A 17,130-nucleotide genomic window follows, 5' to 3' on the forward strand; every position below is an offset into this window, starting at 1 on the left:
ATCCAGCATGTTCAGGACTTACTCTTGGCTCTGTGCTTAAGGATCATTCCTGGCAGACCCTACAGGACAATATGGAGTTCTCAGGATTCCACTCAGTTTACCTGCATGCAGGAAAAGCACACTTCCCACTTCAATTAATTTTTAGAGGTCTTTTTACTGTTTTCCATATAGGCTGAATTAGAAGACATTTCTACCAAGAGAAAATGAGGATTTATTTTTCACAGCATTTCCCACTACACTGATTGTTTCTAGTTTTTTGAGGTTTTCCTTTCTCTCTTGTGTGAGATGATATTTCATTATCATTTTGATTTTTAATTTTCCTGATGATAAGTGATGAGGCATACATTTTCATATTCTGTTTAATCATCTCTATATCTTCTTTGAGGAAATATCTTTTCAGCTTTGCTCCCCAATTTCTGGTGGTGTGTTTTAAGTTTTCTGATTGCTCTATAAAAACAATATTTCTTGGAAATTTTTGAAGCACATTGTTTGTTTATATTTCAACACCTCTCTCATTAGAATTTCTAGTTTGTGGTTTTCAAAGTTGTTTTTAATTTGAATGCTATTTATTTCTTATCTTAGCAATATTTCTTTATGTTAATTTGACCTTTGCATTTGTCTTTATTCTGCTTTTAACTTGAGTACTCTCCATTTTATTAACTTATTAGATTCAATACATTTTTAACCTATATCTATGGAAAACTATTGGTTGTAATTTCAAATCTTATACTCATTCTTTCTATCAGAGAAGTCAAATAAAAAAAGAAGATTACAGAAAGAATGGAGCAGTAAATGAACCTTATACTATAATCTAAGCAATTTAAATGAAAGTCAAAATAATATTTTATGGTGTATTTATTATAAAACATTATAACATACATTCTAAAATAATAATTGCCTTCAAAATATTTAAAATTCTTTGTGCCAGGTTTAGCTATTGTTGAAAGGTTTAGCTATTATTGAAAAAATAGGGGCCGGAGAGATAGCATGGAGGTAAGGCGTTTGCCTTTCATGCAGAAGGTCATCGGTTCAAATCCCGGCATCCCATATGGTCCCCCATGCCTGCTAGGAGCAATTTCTCAGCATGGAGCCAGGAATAACCCCTGAGCACTGCCGGGTGTGACCCAAAAACCATAAAAAAAGAAAAAGAAAAAAATAAATAAAAACTTTAATGCAATATAACTCAATATTTTTTATGGTTCTTTTTCTTTTTTTTTTTTTTGTGGGGGTAAACACTGACGGTACTCAGGGCATACTTCTGCCTCTTCTCAGGAATTATTCCTGATGGACTTTGGGGACTGTATGGGGTTCTGAAAATTGAATTTGAGTCAGCCATGTACAAAGCAAATGGCCTGCACACACTTTACTATTGCATTAAACCCTTAACTATTACTTTTATCAAAAAGGAATAGATAGCACAGCCGTGTTTGCCTTGCAAGCAGCCGATCCAGGACCAAAGGTGGTTGGTTCGAATCCCAGTGTCCCATATGGTCCCCCGTGCCTGCCAGGAGCTATTTCTGAGCAGACAGCTAAGAGTCACCCCTGAGCACTGCCAGGTGTGGCCCATAAACCAAAAACCAAAAACCAAAAAAAAAAAAAGTAACCTCACATAAATTCTATGATAATTATCCTAAAGAACAATTTTTCTATAAGAATACAATATTTAGAATAATTTTAATTGTCAGATGACAGGATACTTAGTAATTGTAAGCTATTAATTACATTTCACAACATGATCAGCATAAAAAATAAACAGGGATATTTGGTGTGCTGCAATTGGTGGTTCTCCGGGTAATTTCTCTTAGATCTGCACTCAGGGGTCACTTCTGGCAGAACTCAGGAGATTATAATGTGCCAAGAAAAATACCCTGGTGAGTCATTTGCAAAGTAAGCATCTTTCTTCTATCTTATCTCTCTGACCCTATTTATTTATTCCCCTCACCCTCCCCTTTTCTTGCTGCAGGGTGTAGTATTCTCTAAGAGTCAAACCCTTGGTTGTGGCATTCTTGTTTAGTTATGAGGCTCAGACGTCTTAGTTTATACTGTCTCACACTTATAAGACATTCTACCACCCTATTCCTGAACCCACTGATCCTGAATTTTGATTGCTATGTATGTATAACAAAAACAAAGCATGATAATTATTATTTTGTTTGTTTGTTTGTTTGTTCTTAGACCACACCCAGCGGTGTTTAAAGGTTACTCCTGGCACTGCACTCAGAAATCGCTCCTGAGCAGTCTCAGGGGACTATATGGAATACAAGGAATTGAAACTGGGTCCATTCAGGGTTGCTGTGTGCAAGGCAAACACCCTACCACTGTGCTCCAGTCCCCACAAAGCATGATAATTAAAAAAATAAAACTATGTACAAAATAAAAAATAAATAATAAAAATAAAATAAAAAATAAAGCTCCATTTTAAAATACAGCATTTGGGGTGACTAGAGGGTAAACAGTAATTTCAGGTGTATTAAAAAAGAATGTTATTATGAATTTAATTAAAAGAAATTAGAACATCCTTAAGACATGGGGAGGGTTTATTGTTCCACCAAGAATAACTTACTGGTGGGGCTGGAGAGATAGCACAGCAGTAGGGTGTTTGCCTTGCACACAGCTGATCCAGGATGGACCATTGGTTGCTAGAATTCCATATGATCCGCTGTACCTGCCGGGAGCGATTACTGAGCATAGAGCCAGGAGTGACCCCTGAGCGCTGCTGGGTGTGACCCAAAAAGCAAAAAACAAAAACAAAACAATAAAGAAAAGAATAACTTACTGGCAACATTTAATTAGCTAATAAATAATTTCTAATTGAAACAAAGAATTTCTAAACGAATTAAAAAAACATGATCTGTCAATTTGTTGGTTCAAAATACCAGGTAGTCATGGTCAGACATTCAAGTCCTCTAAAATCTCAAATCTGTTTTTTAAAAGAGGGTAGTCTCTGGGTATCCTGCTTTGCTGGAGGATTGGAAATATAGAAAGAGGGAAATGACTACACCTGAATAAATTTCACAGGTCAGGACTGAAGAGTAGCTGGGGGGCAAAGATAGCAGCAGTGACTTAGTAGACATTTTATTGCATATATTGTCAAATAAACCATAGCAATTGCAAAATAATAAGGGATTGTCATGTGGAAGAATAGAATATTTAGAAATGAATAAAACAAATTTTAGGAGATAGACATCTGTTCTTTTCAGACTTAATACTGTGTAATGAAAGTGCAAATAACAAAATATCTTTTTATAATTTTTAAAATTTTTTAACTGAAATCCAACTACAAAAATGTTATAATCACGATGTTTAAACAAAGACACTATTATAAGAAAAGAAATTAAAGATAAATCTTCAAACCATTTTCTTCTTCTTCTTCTTCTTCTTCTTCTTCTTCTTCTTCTTCTTCTTCTTCTTCTTCTTCTTTTCTTCTTCTTCTCTTTTCTTCTCTTCTCCTCCTACTCCTCCTTCTTCTTCTTCTCCTCCTTCTTCTTTTTCTTCTTCTTCTCCTTCTTCTTCTTCTTCTTCTTCTTCTTCTTCTTCTTCTTCTTCTTCTTCTTCTTCTTCTTCTTCTTCTTCTTCTTCTTCTTCTTTTCTTCTTCTTCTTCTCTTTTCTTCTCTTCTCCTCCTACTCCTCCTTCTTCTTCTTCTCCTCCTTCTTCTTTTTCTTCTTCTTCTCCTTCTTCTTCTTCTTCTTCTTCTTCTTCTTCTTCTTCTTCTTCTCCTTCTTCTTCTTCTTCTTCTTCTTCTTCTTCTTCTTCTTCTTCTTCTTCTTCTTCTTTCCTCTTTTTTTCTTCTTTCTCTTTCTGAGGTCAGACGATATCGGGAACATTCAGGCTGGTATGGCTGTAGATTCTTCTTTCTCCTCTTCTTTCTCTTATTCTTCCTCCTACTCTTCTTTCTTTTCTTCCTCCTCTTCTACTTCTTCCTCTTCTTTTTCTTTTTCCTCTTCTTCATTTCCTTCTTCCTTCTACTCTTCTTCGTGCATTTATTCTTCTTTTCTTTTTGTTTCTTTTTATTTCATTATTTTTATTTTATTTTATTATTATTTATTCTTCTTCCTCTTTTCTTGTCTTTTTTCTCTTCTTTTCCTTCTCCTTTCTCCTCTTTTCCTCTTCTTTTTCTTCTTCCTTCTACTCTTCTTCCTCCATTTATTCTTCTTCCTCTTCCTCCTCTTCTTTTTTTTCTTTTCTTACTATTCTTCGCCCTCTTCTTACTCTCCTTCCTCTTTTTATTTCAGAAGAAAAGGATGAATCCTTTTCATCTTCCCTCTCTTCTTACTATTTTTCACAATTTCTTCTTATTCCTCTTTGCCTTATTCTTACTCTTCTTTGCCTTATTTTTCCTACTCTTTTTCTTTGCCTTATTCTTCAAATTCTTCTTCCTTCTCTTCCTGTTCTCACTCTTCCTCCAACTCATTTCTGGGACTTCATTGATTCCTATGTTGTTTCTGTTGAGTTTCTCAAAGATGTCTATTGTCATAGGTTCACGTTCTTTGAGTAGTTAAGACATTGTCTGATCATTTGCTTTAAAGTTATCTTCCAATCTCTTCCATTGTATAAAGTTGTTTTGCATCTCATCCTCTGACTCACTGACCCCATTTGCAGCTGCCGTTACTCCAGTGGAGAGGTATTCCATTGAGGTTTTCAATTCATAAGCCGAGATTTTTAGACCTGTTATTTTAGTGTGAAAATTTCTAATTTCAATTGTTAAATACTCTTGATGCTTATTTATGCTCCATTCAAGTCTATCGATGTTTATTTTGAGCTCCCTGAATATCTTCCATAATTATACTTTAAACATCTTATTTGAGAGGATACCTAACTTTTGTACTTTTTTTTTTTTTTGTACTTTTCGGATTATCAGAGCAGCCATCTTGATTCTTTAAAGATGGGGTTGTACTGCAAAATTTCCCGATTGTGAAGGTTGTAGATTGCTTTTTACAATGCGGAGAAGTGGGATTCAGAGGTTAAGAGATAAGTCCAGAGACACCAAGAATCATCTCTCCAGGACCCACAACCAGTAAGATGTTCCCACCCAACTAGTGTGGGGCCAATTCCTGCCGTGTGATTGGGTACCCAGAGACATTATAAAGGACTGCTGCCCTGCTCTCTGCCTTCTTTCTGCAGGAGCCAGTCCAGTAACAGAATAGTAGAAGGAGCCTAACTTTAACCTAGTCACATATGCAAGTAGAGCAACAACCCTTCATGAAAAAGTAGTGTTGAACTTACCTATATACTCGAATATAAGCTGAGTTTTGGGGCACAAAATTTGTGGTGCAAAACTTAGACTTGGCTTATACTTGGGTCATACACGTTATTGGATTCAGTAAGCTTGCACTGAATAAAATGCACATAATCTCCTGTCTTCTGCCATCTTCTGGAGGGGTAACTGCTTCAGCTCAGTCCACAAGTTAGGGCTGAGCTGAAGAGGTAGATGGCTGAACTGAACTGGATGTCACTGAACTATTTAACCCACTATATTAAATGACATATTTAATTAAGTGAAAAACCTATTTAAGACAGTAAAGTCATATAAATAAATATTTATAAATCCTAAATCCTTATAATCAAAGGTTTTGGAGTATAAGGATTCAGGATTTTTAACCATTTATTTACAATGTTTTACAGTTTTAAATGGTTTATTCACATGATTATAGTTGCCATTGAATACTATGGGTTAATGTGGTATGCTAATAGTATACAGTATATCAAACAATCATGTTTTGTAAATGTAGTCATGTGTTTATTTACTGATTTCTCCATTATTGTAATTGTTTTGGGTATATATTTTTATTTTTGAAATTTACCAGTGGCTGCTGCATTTTCCACCTCAGCTTAAACTCGAGTGACTAAGTCTTCCCAGTTTTTAGGATAAAATTAGGGGGGTTGGTTTATCCTCGGGCCGACTTATACTCTAGTGTATACGGTATCTGTCTTGCTGTTTTAGGAGAAGACTGAACATGACTACCCCAGAGTGATGAGACTCTGACCTAGTTTCAAAACTTTTTAGGAAAAATAAAAGACTTCTTTCAATGATTACCATACTCAATAACAGCTTTATTTGTTTATCTTTTAAGTTTACTAACTGCTTTTCATACACTTTCTCATGTAAAGCTTCACGACTGGGGTGGGGCAACACAGTGTGTTCCTGTATAGATAAACAAAGGAAGGCCCATCTAAAAACATGGTGAGGGCCAAGTTGATTAAGAGATACAATTGTGTTGAATCATCTTGTTCTGCCTCATGAATTGATGGGGGATTAAAAATAAAGGAGGGTACCAGGACCAGATAGTCGTATGAACACTGAGTGAAAATAAAAAATGATCAGACTCAAACACTGAACCCAAAGTTAACGACAACAGAATTGATACCCATTCTACTACAACAATCTATACACAGAGGGGAGCAGTTACACTAATGTGGCACTAATTTGCCACTAATGTGGCAAAATCCACAGTGGATTAGACATGAGTCCGGGTGGGAGGGAGGCAAATGAAAGAGATATGGGATGCATGCTGAGAACAGGGGTGGAGGGAGGACAACACTGGTGTGGAAATGGTCCTAATTCATTGTCACTATGTACCTTAAATATTACTGTGAAAGATTTGTAATTCACTTTGGTCACAATAAAAATTATTTAAAAAAAAGAGATAACAGTTTTGTTATTGACATGGGTTTTTAGTTACTAATTCTCTTCTCCTTCCCCTTCCATGTAATTTCATAGAACTTAATTATGTGAGTACTTCACATAAAACTTTTGATTAAATATTTATCACAAATTTGAAATTTTGTTGGACATGATTAGTAGATGAATGTTTTATATATTTACCTTATTTTAAAAATTGAAATAAGAAGTTTACATAATCCTTTGTTGTTGAAAATTTTAATTCCTCTTCAATGTATATGTTGCTGTATTTTAACCACTAACTACCAAAGTACTTAAATTTATCTACCACAGAGTCTAATTTCTAATTCTTTCAGCTTTGTTATTGACTCAACACATATATTCAAAAATATTTTTATTTCTAAGTGAGATTTCATATTGTCATAAAGATTCAGTGTTTTTGAACTATATAAGTTGAAGGTAAAGAATATTACTGGCAGTAATTAAATCAGCTCATCTTTAAAGAATAACAAAGATTAAAATTATCCAGCATAATTTTGTTAACCTTTCTAGTCAGGCCATATTTTCTAATTCTTTAATCATCTTAGGTGGATCTCATTTCACTGTCCAATTATTAGAATTTGTGGTAAGCAGAGTGAGATAAAGTTACTTTTCTTTTACTTGCAAAGGACTACTATTTCACAGTAAGATAATTACATGTAGAAAAAAAATGAACAGCTAAGAACCTAACAGTACCTACTTTCTACAAATTAAGGAATAAAAGATCAGATGACAGTTAGGAAAATTACCAAAATTGTTCTTTCACAATACAGTGCAGTGAATTAGAAACCCATAGTAAAAGTGTTTAATAAAAATTTGGCACAGACCATCTTAAAAAATGTTATTGTTTTTATAATAGTATGGTTTCAAATTATTACTCTTGTTTTCAAATGCTAACATTGGAAACTCTATATCCTGGGAGCATTTCCTTAAACATCTTGCAATGTTTTGTGGTCATCCAAATAATATCTATGAAAGCAATTAGATATAGCATTTTGAATATGAGTTAAAGACAACAATTATAAAATTTTATGCTGTCTATATAAGCCTTGCATATGTATTATTTGTTTACTCACCATACAAAGTGGATGTTATTATCTGGAATTTATATTCGAATAAACTGAAGTGCTAAGAAGTATCACATAACTTTTGTGAAACTCATAGAACAAACTCAATTTTCTCATTTTAAACTTGAGATAGGTCCCATTTTATTTCACTTCACCTTTGTATCTATTCCATACAATTCATATGGCAATTTTCCATCATCCATCCATGCTAAAAACATAGATGACATTCAGTTTTAAAAGAATTAGTCCCTTTTGTCCCTTCTGTACTGATAAAATGGATAAAATATCCTTAATAGTAATAAATCACTTTTAACACATTCAGAAAATTAATACTTACATGATTACTACATTTTCTATATGTTAGTGACTACCATCATTCATCTGTTTGTGTTGGGCTCTCTTGTTTCTTAGAAAGAATGTAGCTTATGATCTATACTCAGTGCTATGAAAAATTGTGACCCAAAGATTGAATTATTCTTAACACATGTAGAAAAAAATTTTTCTCACTCATTTCAAACTCATATGAGATTTTAGCATAAAGTTTCTGTCTCAGTCTGAGTAACTGTGGGAGTTGACAATTATCACTGGTAAAATCCTATGCAATTGCCCAATTTTGTAAGCCTATTGTCATAGAAAATTATTTGAAGAAGATATCTTACTATGTTTTGGTTTCAATAATAAAATACGCATGGATGGAGTGGCTTCCAAAGAACAGAATTTTATTATCCATTCTGGAGGTTGAATGTTAGGGTGCCCCAAAAATTGAGTTGGTTAAAAAATTAAGATGTTCCTGTTCTGAATGCTGACAACCAACTCCTAGTTGTATATTCACAAGAGGAAACAGCCTTTTCCTAATGCGTTATAATTAGTTTGTTTTTATTTTGGGGCCATATCTGGCTGTGCCCAGGAATTACTCCTGGATTCATAAGTCACTTTTGGTAGGCTCTGGGCACCATGTGGTATGCTGGGGATTGGCTACCTTCAAGACAAGTATCTTACGTGTCTAGTTCACATTCTGGCTTTAAATTTCACCGATTCTATTTCTGAGAATGTCATTTCATTCCTGTACCTACTACAGCCCAAAAGAACATTTCCTATTACTATCACAAAGAGTAATGGTCTATCAATCAATCAATCAATCTATCTATCTATCTATCTACCTATCTATCTATCTATCTATCTATCTATCTATCTATCTATCTATCTATCTATCTATCTATCTATCTATCTATCTATCTATCATCTATCTATCTGTCATCTATCTATCTATCTATCATCTATCTACCTATCTATCTATCTATCTATCATATATCTATCTACCTACCTATTTATCTATCTATCTATCTATCTATCTATCTATCTATCTATCTATCTATCATTAATTTATCCATCTATCCATCTATCATCTGTCTGTCTGTCTGTCTGTCTGTCTGTCTGTCTGTCTGTCTGTCTGTCTGTCTGTCTATTTTGAGCTACATCCAGTGGTGTTCAGGAGTTACTCCTGGCTTTTTACTCAGGAAGTAAAAAGTACTTAGTGGCAGTACTTAGTGGTCTATATGGAATCCAAAGGAGTAGAATTTAAAGCTATGAATTTGGAGATATAGAGCACAAGGGACACAGATTTTTGTCTCTAGCAAAAATATAGTAGTTTGAGACTTTTTTTATGTTTTGGGCCACACCTGACTAAGCTCAGGGGTTGCTCTTGGCTCTGCGCTCAGGAATTACTTCTGTCGATGCTCAGCGACCAAATTGGATGCCAAGATCGAATCCAGGTCAGCCACATGCAAGTCAAGCAACCCCACCACTAACATTACCACACCACTGTACTATCCATTCCAACCCCCTAGTTTGGTATTTTGATATTGGTTAGGTATATATTTGAGTCCCAACTCTGTTAACTAAATGCATGTAAATGACTTATGGAGTGCAAAACATAATATTCCTAGTTATAATACAGGACTAGTAATCATTTAACAGAACTCATGAAAATAACTTAAAAATGTATGGAAACTACATAGCACTAATCCTGACACATAGTTTGTATCTAACCATTTTGAGTGGCAGAATATTTAGTTCTTTGGAAAACAAATTGCACAAATTATACACATTGAAAAACAATGCTCTTCTATCTCTAATTGAAATTCTTTTCTCTAAGTTGAGAATGATGTTTTTCCCTTTATAAATGTGTATTCCTTAAAAATTAACAGAAACAAACAGCTAAGATTCTTTTATTCAAAGAATGAACTGCTTACCTTTGGGAAAGTGACTGTAATGAACTGCATGTTGTATCCCATATAAATTTATCTGTTGAAATTGTAACCCCCAAAGTGATGGTATTAAGATATAAGGATTCCGGTGATGGAAAATGATGAGATCATGACACTAAAACTCTTCGATATAGAAATTGGACTTTACTAAAGGGCTCTCCCAGAAAAAAAGAGAGAAAAAGAGAGAAAGAGAAAAAAGAGAAGAAAAAAACAAAAACAAAAACAAAAAACTCTCCCATATCAACTATGTAAGGATAAAAGAAGACAATATCCACCCACTGATACCAAGAATAGGTCCTCAACTGACTAAGCTGCTGGTACCTTGAACTTAAAATTTTCAGGTTACAAACACATGAGAGATTATTGAATAATGATAATGAGCCACCAATTAAATGGATTTTACTATAGCTGCTTGTACTAACTAGGTGGTTTTTTCTGTGCTATTTTTGTGACTTATAAAATGAAAATAATAAAATAAAGTTCATGTTTGTGATTACCATAGTAAAATTTATAAAGCAGAGAGAATCAGGCTTAACCTAATGGTCATTACATAATATTTACATGCTAATGCAATTAATAATTTACTCCTTAAAAAATCTTATAAAGAACTTCTTTACCTGTAACTCAGTCATAGAACACGTCTTGCATGTCTGAGATTCTAAGTTCAAGCCCTAGGTCTTCCTCACAATGCCCAGAATTGACTTCAGCACAGAGAAAAACAAAAATATTTCTTTCTTCATTTCCTTTAACTTCTTTCTTTGTACCATATATTCAAACTTTGCATTTCTACAACATGATCATTTTTATCAAGTAATTTTTCTATTTTCTAGTGTCAACCATATTCTTTGTAGTTTGTACAGCACAATCATTGAGTTTCCCCTAATAAATCACCCAAAAATATTTTTTTAGTTTTCTCTTTGACTTGGGAGAATCTAGAATGTGATATGTCTTGCATCTTTAATCATTTGTAACTTTTATGTTTTTCAGATTACTTTGGAATGCTGAACTGAAATAATGAACTAAGAATTAATGAATTAAGAAAATTCAACTTTGTGGAGTCAAAAGGATGTGAGAGATTAGGAGAGGGACAGGGGAAGCCTATATTATTGTGCTATGAGATACTGTATGTTATTCAAATATAATTAATACCAGGTCATATCTAACACAAGGTAGTATATATACATAGCACAGGGTAGCGAATGCAATGCAAGCTAGTATAAGTTCAATGGCAGATGAATTGTTTATATGGTGCGTAACAAGTTTAAGTGGTGGGAAGATCCATGTAATCTAGGATAACTGGAAAAGAGTATGGAAGAAGTTGGAAAAGAATTTCCCTTCACCTTTCAGAATGGCAATCCTCTTAAAGTCATTTGGAAATACACAGGAAAATAACAAACCAAGCTTGTAATATTTGAAGAAAGTCACTATTTAAATATCAGAGGCACATCCAACTTGTTGAGTTGAAATTTTCAGTATTTGTCTCAGTTTCCCCATTCCAGACAAATACTTCTTCCTTCCTCTGCAACACACTAATTTACTTGCTATTGTTAGCTTTCTCACTCTTACTTCAAACTACCACCATATTTCCAGTTTCCATCCAGAAACTGCTCAATTATCCCTGACTTTGCCCTCTTGTACCTCTGGGTCAAATCAATCACAGAGTGCTATTGATTCTCTTTCTAAATATCCCCCAAATCTCTCCACTACTCTCCATTACAAGTGCCACCACCAGTTCAGACACTATAATTTTATGCCTGGATTATGGGAACAGGCTTCCAATTGTTCTCCCTAACTCCAGTTTCCACCCTACAGCCAGAGTGGCATTTCTGGAGTAAAAAATCAAATTGGTCTTTCTGCACCAGACACTGTGGCCACACTTTCCAGGTATGCATTGCTGCAGTGTAATTGCAGGAGCCTCTGCCCAGCCATGCTGGGTTTGTGTGGAATGAACAGTGAGAAATCTTTTGATCCCTCCTTATTCTCTTGTAGTTTCCAAAAACAAAATGGGCAAAAGATACATTTTATACTTTCACCTATATTTGTATCCAAATATTATGCTAGCTATTTAGCAGTGCTCTATTCATTTAACTTAATTTCCACAAAAATACTCTAATGTGGATATTTTCACCACTTTTTAGGAACAAAAAGTCATGGAAGTTAAATATTGCCCAAGTCACATTTATAACTAATAGGAATTCCAGAACTCTCCCTTACCCACCATGTCTAACTTTATCTCTATGCTACTTTTGTCCCTTGTTTTTTCTATTTGCAATTGGTTTATAATGTTCTATTTGTGCATGAATGTGTCTGGATACATGTGTGTATATGTATATGAAGGAATTATGATCCATATATCTGTATGCCCTGAACTTGGCAAAGTATTATTGGGAGTACAATGCATCGATTGATAGAGTAAAGAAAGTCTCCCTGAGATCAACCTTGTTCCTGGCATTCCAGGGAAGTGGTACTATTAGAATTAAAAATGAGTGCTAATTTTGCTGTAATTGAATGATACAAAGTTGACTGTTTTAACAGACATAAGTATATATGGATACTTACAGGGCTGTTAGAGCCACAGAAGCATCTAGTGAAGAAGAACCAAGCCACTTATGCCAACTCTGCTTACTTTTTTTGCACTTAGTAAGCATCTTCTTTCTTCCTTTCTATTTATTTCTCTTATTTATTTTTATTTTTCTGTTTCTTGGGAAAGACAGTATATTTCTTATTTTCTATATAAATGTTGACATGAATTTTAAATTTCCTCTCTCTTTTGATCTCATCCAGAAAGTCTTTCTCTTTTCATTAATTGACTTAGGAATTACCTATACACATATTCTTCATTGCTATCTGACTTGCAAAATAATTTATGCCAAAAGGAAAAGATTTTACATTACATATCTACACATATGTATAAAGAGAGATTTGTGAGACTTTAGAAACTCATGCAAAAAAAGAAAATACCAAGCACTGGTTTGCCATTTACTGTCAAAATTCTTAAGATTTTGATGAATACATTTATAATTTATATACTATAAGGTGAAATAATTGTAGTGTATATATTTAAAATTTTACTTCTACTAAATAGCCCTGTAGCTCATTTTATACTCACCATATATTTGAAAGACAACTGGCTGTGGTGTCTTCTGGAAACTCTGTAGTGCCAGAGCTTGGGTTTGCTGTATGCTAAACTTGACTCAATCAGCTGAGAATTCCTAGCTCTAACATCATTGGTTAAAGGGGGTTGTGGTGGAATAAGACCATTGGTAAGTTGCTTACCTTGAACACAGCTGGCCTGTGTGTTGTATTTTGCTTCCCATATGGTCCCTGGAGCACTGCCAGGACTGAGTCCTGATGACAGAGCCAGGAGTAAGCCCTGATAAGCATTGCCAGATGTGGTCCTCCAAAACAATACAAAATCAACAGAATCATTAATTTATTCACTGTTTTTACAGATGTATAGTTAAATAAATCTAGCTGTTATTTAGAATGGAGATAATTTGCAAATTTTGATATTTTAAAAACATTGATAATCATCTTATAGATAACTCTACTTATTGTCATAATAATTTCTTTGTGTGAATTTGTGGAATAACTATTTGCATATATTTTAAGACTTTCAACACAGGTTTCCTAAATGACAAGGAATACATTACTTGCTTATTATTGGCAGCATATAAAAACATTTTTCTGCTTATCACCCATTTTTCTTATATTTGGTGAAATTGTAGTTTTGCTTATAAAAAAATCTATGTATCTCATAAAACCAGTGGCTAAATACCTAAAATCCTTCCACATTAATTCCTCATGACCCACTCCCCCAACATTTAAGAGAGAAATTTTCACTAGAAAACTTCAGTTCTTTTTTTAAAAGATAAAATACCATTATATTATTTTTATATCTCTTTTGAATTTTAAGACTTCCCTGACACAAGAACAGAGGGATGCATGATCAAAGGAAGAGAATGCTGTCAGCATTTTTATCATTGGGGAATTAAAAAGACACTGCAAGAAAGGTATAGAAATATGCTTATGCTAAAGATGTAAGAAGCTCCAAAGAATTGAAAGTTACATTGATACATATCAAAATAAGCCAAGAATTATAAACAGGATCCTTGGAAATGAAGGTGCCCTGCTTAGAAAACAGGTATAATACATGCTGATTATGGCTTCTAACATACTCTTCAAGGACCACTTGAGAAAGAAACTGAATTCTGAATAAATTTACAACATAGATGAACTAGGTGATAGGAGGCCATCAAAACATGCAAGAGAGCAAAGAGAGATTAAAGTGCTTTCTGAAATATGTGTGTATATATGTATGTCTGTTGGAGAGAGGAGGCAATGGACATAAATCTTGAAACAAGTTTAATTAAGCATTTAGTTAAAAATTCTAGGATTCAGGAGCCAGAGACATAGCACAGTAGGGCATTTACCTTGCGTGCAGCCAATCCAGATGGTGGTTCAAACCCCTGCATCCCATATGGTCCCCTGTGCCTGTCAGGAGCAGTTTCTGAGTGCAGAGCCAGCAGTAACCTGTGAGTGCTTCTGGGTGTGACCTCACTCCCCCCCAAAAATTCTAGGATTCTTTTCTATTTCTGAAACAGTAATATCATTGAAAATAAGTTCAAAAATAGAAATATATCTAACAATTAAAGAACTGTTTGAACACAGATTCTGTTACAATCTATACTTAGTTTATAGGAAAGTAAAGAGGACAGATTTAGTATGGTTACTTATCAAAGAGGGATTTCCTTGTGTTATTTACTAGAATCTATTCATTTGATATAAAAATATTTTTTTTATTGCTGGAGGTACAGCAATACCCGGTCGATGCGTGGAGTGGATGGAGCAAGCTCCTCTTCTGACTCCCAGCTCCAAAAATCCATTTAATATATTGTCCTCGAATAGAGGATGTATCAATATTAAACTGATAAAAACAGATACTACACTTGATCTTAGCCAAAAGGCTGAGTATCTATGACATAAAATTCTATTATAAAAATTTTTAAAGTTCCTGTACAAGAAACAAATATTCAAGGAAGTCTGTTTTATAATAAAAATATAAAAGATTAATTTCTAAAACAGGATTTAGAAAGGGTAAGGACTAATTCTGAGTTCAAAATCCTGCATCCTCAGAGAAAAAAATAGTGCATAATTCTCATTTAAAAACAAATGAGTCTGTGACAAGTATTCTTTTGTGCACTGTGGCCAATATGTGTAATCGTCCTAATCCTTATACATATGGATACTTTGAAGGTAGAATTAATCTGCAGGACATACCAGTGGAGTTAATAATTTCCCAAAATGATCTTTTCTTTTCTTTTTTTTTTTTTAATTTTTTTTATTTTAATTATGACAACAAAGATGCAAAGAAAGAGGACAGGGTAAAGTTACAGTGGAAGCCCAATCACCCATAAACAGGATTCTCAGTAGTCCCATCGATGATATCCCAGCCTTATACTTTCAGCCAAAGAACATTAAGAAAAACAAAACTGAACCCATGTACCATACAATTACTTTGTCCCTCAAATCCCCCGTTGTAGTACATATTATTTCTTAGCAGCACACCATATAATCTAAAGATATTAGACTTATGTAACTCTTTAAACATTGAGGGCAAAGTACATTTATCTAGATCCATGCACATGCTTACTAGTTTAAATTAACCTCAAAAGTTTTAGTGGGTTGTTTTTCTTAAGGATTGGAGTCAAGGGACCATAGTAAAAAACGATATTAAAGTGGCATTTGTTTGCATAGGCCCACCAAAACATAAGGGACATGGAAAGACAAATTATGGTCTAAATAGATGGAGACCCTACCCCTGAAGTTTCCTGGCACAGGACTGACTCTAGGCTCCAGGCAAACTAGTTTGTCCAATTCAAGTCATCGCCTGTAGTGGCAATACACCTCCATTCCTCACATAGTCTCTGTTGTTGGTGTCATGCTTCTGTATTAAAGATCCTGGAGTCTACATGTCTCATATAGCAGTCAGGATGGTGCAGAGCATTCTCTCGTTTCATCTCACACTTAAGGGGCAATAGAGAGAACCATGTCCTGTAGAGCAGGTCATTGTTGTTGTCACGTCTTATCGCAGGTCATTGTTGTTGTCACGTCTTCTCAGTGTAAACGGAGGTGTCTTTTTAGGAGGTCGATGTCAGACCCTTGGTAGTGTCTTTCCTGGTAGAGGACTGCTTCCAACTGTTGCTATAAAAGACCTTGGATGTTTCGTAGATAGCGTGCCTGGTTCCAGTGTGAATGGAGAATGCCCATTCATCTGAGGCCTGTGCCAGGTCATTATATCAATGTTCAGGGTGTAAGGTACATTGTAATGAGATTTATTAGATAATAACTAATCTGTATGTATAGTGTTTTCCCATTTTAATGTGTCTATGCAAACAAGGATCAATGCCATGAAGCGTTATTGGTGCATTTGGAGGCAATAAGAACAAGACCAGCAATTTCCATGACATAGTTCAATCATAGGCATCAAACTGAGGGACAGTTCCACCAACAATCCTTACTATACAGCTTACAAAGAAAAGACAAGATGAAAAGTGGATAGAAAAATGATGGTAGAAGAATATATAGAGTTACAGCAGTTAAAGAAAATAATCATAAAATACTCAAAATATATATGTGTTCAATATGTGTTCGATTTATGTCCTTCTAAATAGTTCTGAGATTTGTAAGATCTACTGTATGTCTTTGGACAGAGATTAAAACTGTTTGTTACTGAAGGTAAGAAGGGTAAATCAGGGGTACTGGTGGTTGGGAGGAGCATAAGTTCGCGCGGGGGCACTAGCCCCTGCGCGGTTTCAAAATGTAGACTGGTATGAAATTGCCAGTGACAGCCTGAGTTTAGCTGAGCAGTTATCTGCCACCCCCTAGATCAAACGCCACCCCCTAAGCCAACCCTGGAGCAGGTCCGGCCCAGGTCCGGGCCCCCCCTACCCTAGGCCAGGCCAAAAGGCCGCTGGCACATGCGGAGGTCTGCCAGCTGCCCGCCCGTGCTGCTAAAAATCCTGCTCCAGGAAGGGAGAGAGAGACCCTCCCAAGCCTGAAGGACAGGGATTTAAGCCCAACCTAGGCCGGTCCCCAGACCCGGCCTGGGAGTGGGGAAAAACCCAGGGTGCCCC

At 35.0% G+C, this 17,130-nt stretch overlaps 1 non-coding gene across 1 annotated transcript; it reads right to left on the reverse strand.

Moving 5' to 3' along the window:
- Positions 1-14,783: 14,783 nt before the first annotated feature.
- Positions 14,784-14,973, reverse strand: LOC126008157 (U2 spliceosomal RNA). The gene has a single exon (XR_007495537.1). It is a non-coding gene; the product is annotated as a U2 spliceosomal RNA (small nuclear RNA).
- Positions 14,974-17,130: the final 2,157 nt, after the last annotated feature.

The sequence above is a fragment of the Suncus etruscus genome, chromosome 4 (assembly GCF_024139225.1).
Source record: "Suncus etruscus isolate mSunEtr1 chromosome 4, mSunEtr1.pri.cur, whole genome shotgun sequence".
Taxonomy (NCBI): domain Eukaryota; kingdom Metazoa; phylum Chordata; class Mammalia; order Eulipotyphla; family Soricidae; genus Suncus; species Suncus etruscus.